This window comes from Diaphorina citri, unplaced genomic scaffold (assembly GCF_000475195.1).
Source record: "Diaphorina citri unplaced genomic scaffold, Diaci psyllid genome assembly version 1.1 scaffold2920, whole genome shotgun sequence".
Lineage (NCBI taxonomy): Eukaryota > Metazoa > Arthropoda > Insecta > Hemiptera > Psyllidae > Diaphorina > Diaphorina citri.
The window spans coordinates 23,892-32,263 of NW_007380333.1; the positions used below are offsets into that span (position 1 = coordinate 23,892).

The 8,372-nt window shown below is 41.1% G+C and overlaps 1 long non-coding RNA gene across 1 annotated transcript; it reads right to left on the reverse strand.

Annotated features, from left to right (window-relative positions):
- Positions 1 to 2,715: 2,715 nt before the first annotated feature.
- LOC113471750 lies at positions 2,716 to 4,104 on the reverse strand. Its single transcript, XR_003394333.1, has 2 exons — positions 4,074 to 4,104; positions 2,716 to 2,831 (listed from the first exon to the last, which is right to left on the reverse strand). It is a non-coding gene; the product is annotated as an uncharacterized LOC113471750 (long non-coding RNA).
- Between the last annotated feature and the right edge of the window lie 4,268 nt (positions 4,105 to 8,372).

Sequence of the window (8,372 nt, forward strand, 5' to 3'; positions counted from 1 at the left end):
AGACCATTGTCTTGGTGGTATAGTGGATAGACAGACCTACCTGACATTGTCTTCGTAATACAATAAACGGATGACACAGTAAATTTTCTGTAAGGAGAGAAACTATTGTCAAACCACATCCTGCCCACTTCTGTACCAAGGCATCTGAAAAAGTACGAAATAGAGTGATTATTGAGAAGACAACAATGAAAAAGAAAGCTCTTTTTAGTGTTTTAAAATTTAACCTAACCCTAAAAACACTGGTCACTGCTCATTTGTGAAAGCTCTAATGCTGCCTGGATTGTACATATTACTGTGTAGGTACCTATTTCCTATGGGGATTTGATTAATGTAGTCCATGGAAGATTTTTTGTCTTTTAAGCTTAGGAATGTCTTTAGCTGGTGATTTTTATGGCTGTTTGATCTACCCCCATGTTTCATTGGTCCACAGAACCATTTTGCTCAAAACACCCAAGAGACTGGATGTGTTAAATATTGCATCATACCTAGGTACACCAAAGTTCCTAATTTCATCTCAATGCTAAGTTGGTAAACTCCACCATAATTATAAGTTATTTTCTAAAGTAAAAGTTGCTCAATAATGCATTAATGACCTTCATTTTCAACCACTATACCTACTTCTTCTTGTTAGTCTCACCATTGCTCTGCCATCACTTACCGTGTTCTTGTGACGAAATCTCCTCCAAAGTCCTTGGAACATGCTTTCGGTGCTGAATATTCAACTCTGTAGGTCGGATACGTTTGAACGTATACTGCTCGTTAGACAAGTCCTGAGACACTGTCAGCGGGGAATCAAACTCCGAATACATGCTGTAGCTTTCAAACTGCTTGTGTCCAGCCATGGGATGGGCTATGTTTGCACTATCGATTAAAACGACCTCCTTATGAGCTAGAATCCTGTTACCTATACTCTAAATTCTAAAATAACTCGAGATCTAAAGATTAATCTAGATTTTCTAGATCCAAATTCAAAAAAGTAAAAAACAGAAAGTTAAATTTTTCAGATAAGATAAAAAAATTTCGTTTGTTTACATTTTGCTGTCAGCTGTTTATTTTGTGTGAAGTTAGCCAAGGTCGTTGATATTGCTGAAGTGACAGTGTTGCCACGTTGAGCACAACCATCGAGCATAATTTTTTCGGAGCATAAAAATAACGGTTTTAAGCAGACACGTGACTGGAACCTGGTACCTACCTATTCCACGACCCTACTTCCAGATCCGCTGAAGTTAAGCAACGTTCAGTGTGGTCGGTATCTGGATAGGAAACCATCTGGGAAATCGAGTGCTATTCTCCTCAATTTTTTGTCGCTGAATGGAGTTTCAACAGTCGATAGGTATCTGGCACACGGTACTCTGAAGTTTTGACGTCTGGTAAAGGAGAAAACTGAGGGTCGAGGGGAGGGGCGGGCCCCCTCGCCCCATCTATATACGGCCCTGAATTTTGCGTACAAAATGAAAAGAAAACAATGTAAAATATATACTATATAGATACATAACATTTATTTAGAGGTAGGTAACATCAAGACTCAAGAGGTAGCATTTATTTATTTAGGCTGGTACTACAGCAGGTGGGTAAATGTTTATTTATCAATTTATCATACTCGGACTACCGGAGTAGACTTACCTACGAACGAATAATCTCTGAGTAGGTATATAATCTTGAAATCTCTTTGATTTTAATCATGCTCTGAGACATTTCTGAATCCCGGATTTGCGAACTTGTGTTCGCGTTCTCGCGAGATGTGCGTTCTACACATAAGTACATGGCCCAATAATTACGCTGCATGGTCGAAAATCGAAGAATACCTCCCTACCTATACTTTTGGAACTACCTATCTACATAAGAGCTAATCCAGGGTTGGTAGGAAGACTGAATCACCAAATTTTAAAATTATTCTGTACCTACCAAATAATTATTTATGTACATAAGACCTTGACTGCGGCAGTAAAGGGATTTTTCAGTCTCATTCTGGCAGGATTTTCGTAGAGAAGCTTAACCTAAGCTTTATAGGGCTGATTTTGCCCCTACACCTAAGCCTCGGAGTGGGCTTTTTGTCTATGTATGGACAGTTGGACAGGGTTCTATATTCTATTTCTTCGTGTAGGTTAGATAGCACTTAGCTGTTAGCCTGTTAAGATCTCTGAGTAAATTCTATAACGTATCACTTCACCTATTTGTTTTTCTTGGTGTAAGGTTTGACAGTAGAAGTTTCCGAAGAGAATGCACATCACCACAGCCTGGGACTGAGCTTTTTGTGTACACGCGGATAAACAGAGGATTCTATAATTCTATTCTACTTCTATTTTTTGGTGTAGGTGTGATAGAATTTAGCGGTCAAGATCCTTGTTGTTGTTGTTGTTGTTGTTGTTGTTGTTGTTGTTGTTGTTGTTGTTGTTGTTGTTGTTGTTGTTGTTGTTGTAGCGGCTTTAGCTTTTGTCGAATGGTTTTGGCAGAGTAAAGAACGTACATCTTTGTATCTGCCATACACCGGGGTGATGGTCTCTAGCCATGTTTGATTGGCTCGTCCTGAACCGCAGTCAACCATCGTGAGGATTATTCTTCAATGGATTCTATTACAGATCATTTAATCGCCTATATTTTTCTTTCTTGCTATAGGTTTCATAGCTGTAGCTCTTAAGATCCCCGAGTGGCTTAGCAGTTAAGATCCTTCACTGGATTCTACGTACAGATCACTGAACGACCTATTTGTTTTTCTTGGTGTAGGTTTGATAGTAGAAGTTTCCAAAGAGAACGCACATCACCACAGCTTGGGAGAAGATGAAATAGGTAAGGGCCACAGGCATGTCGCAGCTGAAGACGATTAGACTGACCTGATGAATAACGCGTTGTACACCGTTTGGACCAGATTGTAGACCAGGATGATATTCTTGATGTTGTACGGCTTTCGGTTCTCCATCATCCTAGGTCCGACGATCTTGACGAAGATGAGATACAAGACGACAATCGAGGTCACGGGTAGCCAGCTGGGCATTAGGAACCAGTTGTCCACAACCTCATCTGTGGACAAGAGATTGTGAGCATAAATGGGAGCGTCGCGAGATGTGCGTTCTACACTTAAGTACATGGCCCAATAAATAGGCTGCATGGTCGAAAATCGAAGAATACCTACCTACTTTTGGAACTATCTAACATAAGAGCGAATCCAGGGTTGGTAGGAAGATTGAATCACCAATTTTTAAAATTATTCTGTACCTACCAAATAATTATGTACATAAGAACTTGACTGCGGGAGTAAAGGGATTTTTCAGTCTCATTCTGGCAGGATTTTCGTAGAGAAGCTTAACCTAACCTTTAGGGCTGTTTGCCCCTACACCTAAGCCTCGGAGTGGGCTTTTTGTCTATGTATGGACAGGGTTCTATATTATATTTCTTCGTGTAGGCTAGATAGCACTTAGCTGTTAGCCTGTTAAGATCTCTGAGTGAATTCTACGTATCACTTCACCTATTTGTTTTTCTTGGTGTAAGGTTTGATAGTAGAAGTTTCCGAAGAGAATGCACATCACCACAGCCTGGGACTGAGCTTTTTGTGTACACGCGGATAAACAGAGGGTTCTATTCAATTTCTCTTTTTTGCTGTAGGTGTGATAGAATTTAGCGGTCAAGATCCTTGTTGTTGTTGTTGTTGTTGTTGTTGTAGCGGCTTTAGCTTTTGTCGAATGGTGTTGGCAGAGTAAAGAAAGTACATCTTTTTGTATCTGCCATACACCGGGGTGATGGTCTCTAGCCATGTTTAATTGGCTCGTCCTGAACCGCAGTCAACCATCGTGAGGACTTAAATTCTTCAATGGATTCTATTACAGATTATTTAATGGCCTATTTTTCTTTCTTGCTATAGAGGTTTCATAGCTGTAGCTCTTAAGATCCCCGAGTGGCTTAGCAGTTAAGATCCTTCAATGGATTCTACGTACAGATCACTGAACGACCTATTTGTTTTTCTTTGTGTAGGTTTGATAGTAGAAGTTTCCAAAGAGAATGCACATCACCACAGCTTGGGAGAAGATGAAATAGGTAAGGGCCACAGGCATGTCGCAGCTGAAGACGATTAGACTGACCTGATGAATACAGAACAGTCCGAACTGGGTCTGAAATCAGGAGAGGTGACTGAAATCAATACTGAAGTAGAGAAGGTGTATTGACCGCTGTTCCAGGTCGTGGTTATGAACCGGGTTATGATAGGTTCGGACTCTAGGGTTAGGTAATTGTTTCTACAGTTTGGCATGGGAGTGGTGACTTAAGCCTCCAGTGTCAACTGAATGAAACAGTGGTCTACTCCCTGTTTCAAGGGAACTTCAAACAGGGAGAATACCAGCCTGAAATTCCCTGGACACGGGAAAAAGCGAGGAAGAAGATGGTGGTTGGAAGTTGGAACACATCACATGCCTTCAGGCCTATCAGCCTACATCCTACATCTCATGGTCAAGCAAGTACCTACCTACTTATTTCTCTCAGAGAGAGATCTAACTGGGCTATACACACCCTCCTGATTTAGCCCAGATTTTTTTTAAAGAGGAAATGGTCTTTTTTTTTTTCTTCTAAGGCGCTTGTGGATGGTTCGCGCCGACTCCTCGGGTGGATTAAATCATGTTTAACAACTTGATAGCTTTGAGGTAGCTGATTAGGGAGTCAACACTCTCCGAACTAGAGATGTGTAAAGACTGACTGACTGAATTAAAAGACTTGAATCCCACACAAAGACTGAATGACTTAAACAGTCCCTACTCAAAATAGCCAGTCCCAGTCCCAACCCCCAAAACTCCCTTTTCGGCAATCTCCGTTTACGAATAATAACGATCTTTTTTTTCTTTTCTCTTCCCACAATCTGCCTCTCCCTCTCCTCTTTTGCGTGTTCATTGTGCGTATGGATGGTGCATTTATGTGACCCACTACCGTGCGGCGAGTGGGGGGAATGTTGTAAGAGGGTCCTGTAACTGTCACTGTAAGAGGCTCCTGTAACTGTTAAGGTCTTATCATCCCGAAATCGAAGAGAGAAGAAAGACAGAGAAAACCAGCCCTTTCCGAGAGCGAACATTATCAATTCAGGACAATATCCGCCCCTGCCGGGAATCGAACCCGCGACCTAATGCTTCCAAGGCAGACACGCTAAAAACCAAGCTAACTAGGCTGGCTGAAAACATCAGAAAGTAAAATTTTACTTACGGTATCCAACAGATCGACGATTTTCGAAATGAAGTACAGGTAAGACGCCTCACAGAACTGAAAACAAACACAACTGAATTATCGAGAGGTTGATGGTTCGAGTCCCAGACAAGCCATAAAATAGGTATCAGTAGGTACCTAGCTAAGCCTTTTACTTATACCTACGCACCTAATTTTAGTTTTATTTTATCGTTGATAACCCACTAATCAAGTTGATAACTCACCGATCAAGGTAATAACCCAAAAAATGAAGTTTAAATGTTTAAAATAGGTAGTAGTTAAGTGCCCAGGCCGATGCATCACATAATTGAGACAATAGACTTTTTGAACAAGTATGCACACACAGACATTAACCTATAGGTAGGTAGCTAGACACACTATTAGACTTGACTTGAGACTTGCAGTCTTGAACAAGTTGCACCATGATACACCGGTGCACCGTGCATCCTTGAGAACATTCTCGCTATTGTTCCCACGAGTACAAATACTCAAATAGTGGCCATTTATACTGCAAAAATCGTCTCTCAGAACACAAAGGGGCGTAAGCCACAAATTTTCCACAAATGTGGCTTACGCTCCTTTGTTATTGTTGACGGACGAAATATAGGACTAAAGCCGCGGGCCACAAAGTGAGTTTAAATTAAACTCGGTTTAAGTACTCTCGGAAAGCAATCTGATTGGTTGGTTATTAGTTGTTAGTCCAAATCAGCGTGGTTCTAGGCTATACTCTTATTTTTTGAACAAGTTGAACTTACTCAAAAAGGTTTTAAAACCCCTCAGCGAGCCTTGATAGCTTGGAGGGTATAGCGCGTGTGCCTTGTAAGCGCTAGGTCACGGGTTCGATTCCCTCACAGGGCCGATTTTATCCTGAACGGATAAGGTTCGTTCTGACTTTCTCATATTCTGTCTTCGTTTTCTCTTCGATTTCAGGACGACAAGACCTTACCAGTTACAGTTCCCTCTATCATACCTCCTAAAATCTTGAAAAAATTGAACCCTTAGTAGAAATTATTGTAGAGATCCGACTTCTCGTTTTCTGTTCCGCGGCTCGACGCGACCGTCCAAACTTCTCCTTAGTTACCTCAGCTGCAGCTAATACAGGCCACACTAAGCCATCCTATAGCCACATTCCCCATTAGCCGCATGAGACCTGAAAGCCCAAAGAGAATTGAAGGCCCAATACAATAGCCCGTCCACTATAATTTTCACTTTCTTTTTATTAGTACTATGTATAAGAACAAAGGAAGGACAGGCTAAAAAGGCAAAGAAAACTGAACCCAGTGGTAATTTGCCATCGAATTGGCGACAGGGTGTATCTGCGACAATCATGTTGTTAAGCACAGTTGCGACCCTCACAGTTAAGCAAGGTTTATAAACTTATCTGTAAACTTTACCTATGAAATATATAAGACCTTGTTTAGACTGCGGGAGAAAAGGGACTTTTCAGTCTCATTCTGGCAGGATAAACAAGGTATATTCTATTCTATTCTATTATTGTCAGTAACTTTTATAGGACAAGATCAACTTAACTGTACCTAATACATTGTTGGGAGATCAACCCATTAAATTACCTACAGGCGTAGTGCCTAAATAACTCGTTTATAATAATTTATGTCTTTATTAATTTACGCAAGGTTCCTACACACGAATGAGCATAACCCTTCAAGTACCTACTGGCGTTACATACAATATGTAACACCAAACACGTGTCAGAAGAAGAAGAAGAAGAAGAAGAAGAAGAAGAAGAAGAAGAAGAAGAAGAAGAAGAAGAAGAAGAAGAAGAAGAAGAAGAAGAAGAAGAATTTGTGAGAGGATTTTTTTGGTTTGTGTAAACATCAACATGCCTGCGTTCACACGCTACGATTCACTTGTGCAAGACGGTTTGCGCAAGCCAGTTTGTGCAAATGGCTTGAGTGCGTAAACCCACCATTAGAATTAAAAAAATACTGGCCGGTGTGTAAATCACATCGGTGACGTCCAAGAAAAGCCTTGACACCATGTTAACTCTCAGTGCTAAGATCGGGTATAACAGAGCAACCTCCGTGGTCAAGTGGGAAGTATTATATCTCTTCTCGCCCATCTGATGAGAAGCATACTACGGGATGGGTATGCTACGACACAGACCACACGAGTCTAATGTAGCAGTTGTTTCTTTGCTAGTCTTTACCTATGAATTGGTAGGAGCGGAGTTTAGAGAGTGCACCGTCTCCCTTGTTATTGGCACCGAGGAGAAGTTGGTACAGACAGAGAGAAGTCGCTGTGAAATTGACGATAGTTTGAACTAGAACGTTGAGTCCAAACACGGCGACCATCTGAAAGCAGAAAGGAAAGGTAGAAACACACTACTATCACGTCACATGAGCTCACGTGAAGCTGCACTACTATCAGTGCAGCTATCCTGAACGAAATTACCTACAGTATTATGGGGAAACTTTGAACTACACCTTTCTGACTCCCCATGAGCTCACGTGAGTTCACGTGACATGATGGTGTTTCTATCCTTAGGACAATAGACGCAGGGTGTGTTCATACGCAGTGAAGTGACAGGCAGAGGTAACACCCGCTTTGAGCAGGGAGGGTGACAGACCCTTGTATAAACCGCGCAGAGATTCTTGGCGGTAGGTTTTCCACAGGCAGTCGAGTAGAGTGCGACATTGGAACGTCTGGAGTTAAAGGGCAAAAAAACACTGTGATTAAAAAATAGAAATGCCTCGGTGGCGTAGTGGTCAAGACACTTGCCTTCAAGTTCTCTGCCCACGTACAAAATTTTTTACCACAAACATCTGTTAAACACGAAAAGGAAAATCTTTCAGGCCTTTGGAGGACCGTGTAGATAAAGCTTATAAGTCTTATAACATATATACTAAAGTAAAGGCTTATAACATAAGTACTAAAGGCCAAAATGTGTGTGATGAAATGATGAAAATGTTGCTAGTTGGTACTTACGTGTCACTATTTCATCTTTGATGAAATCAATTCGAGTCATCATCCATTCTGGAATAAGGGAGACCATCTTGGTTTCTCTCTAGTCTTGCAGATCCCACTCAAGCTTCAAATCTGAAATTCGAGAGAAATTGACTCTCAACAAGCGGCCAAAAGCGTCAAGGCCCAAGGCCCGTTGTCACTTGTCGTTCGAAAAAAAAAAAAAAAAAAAAAAAAATAAGTCAGAACACTCATTTAAATTACATTGCCTA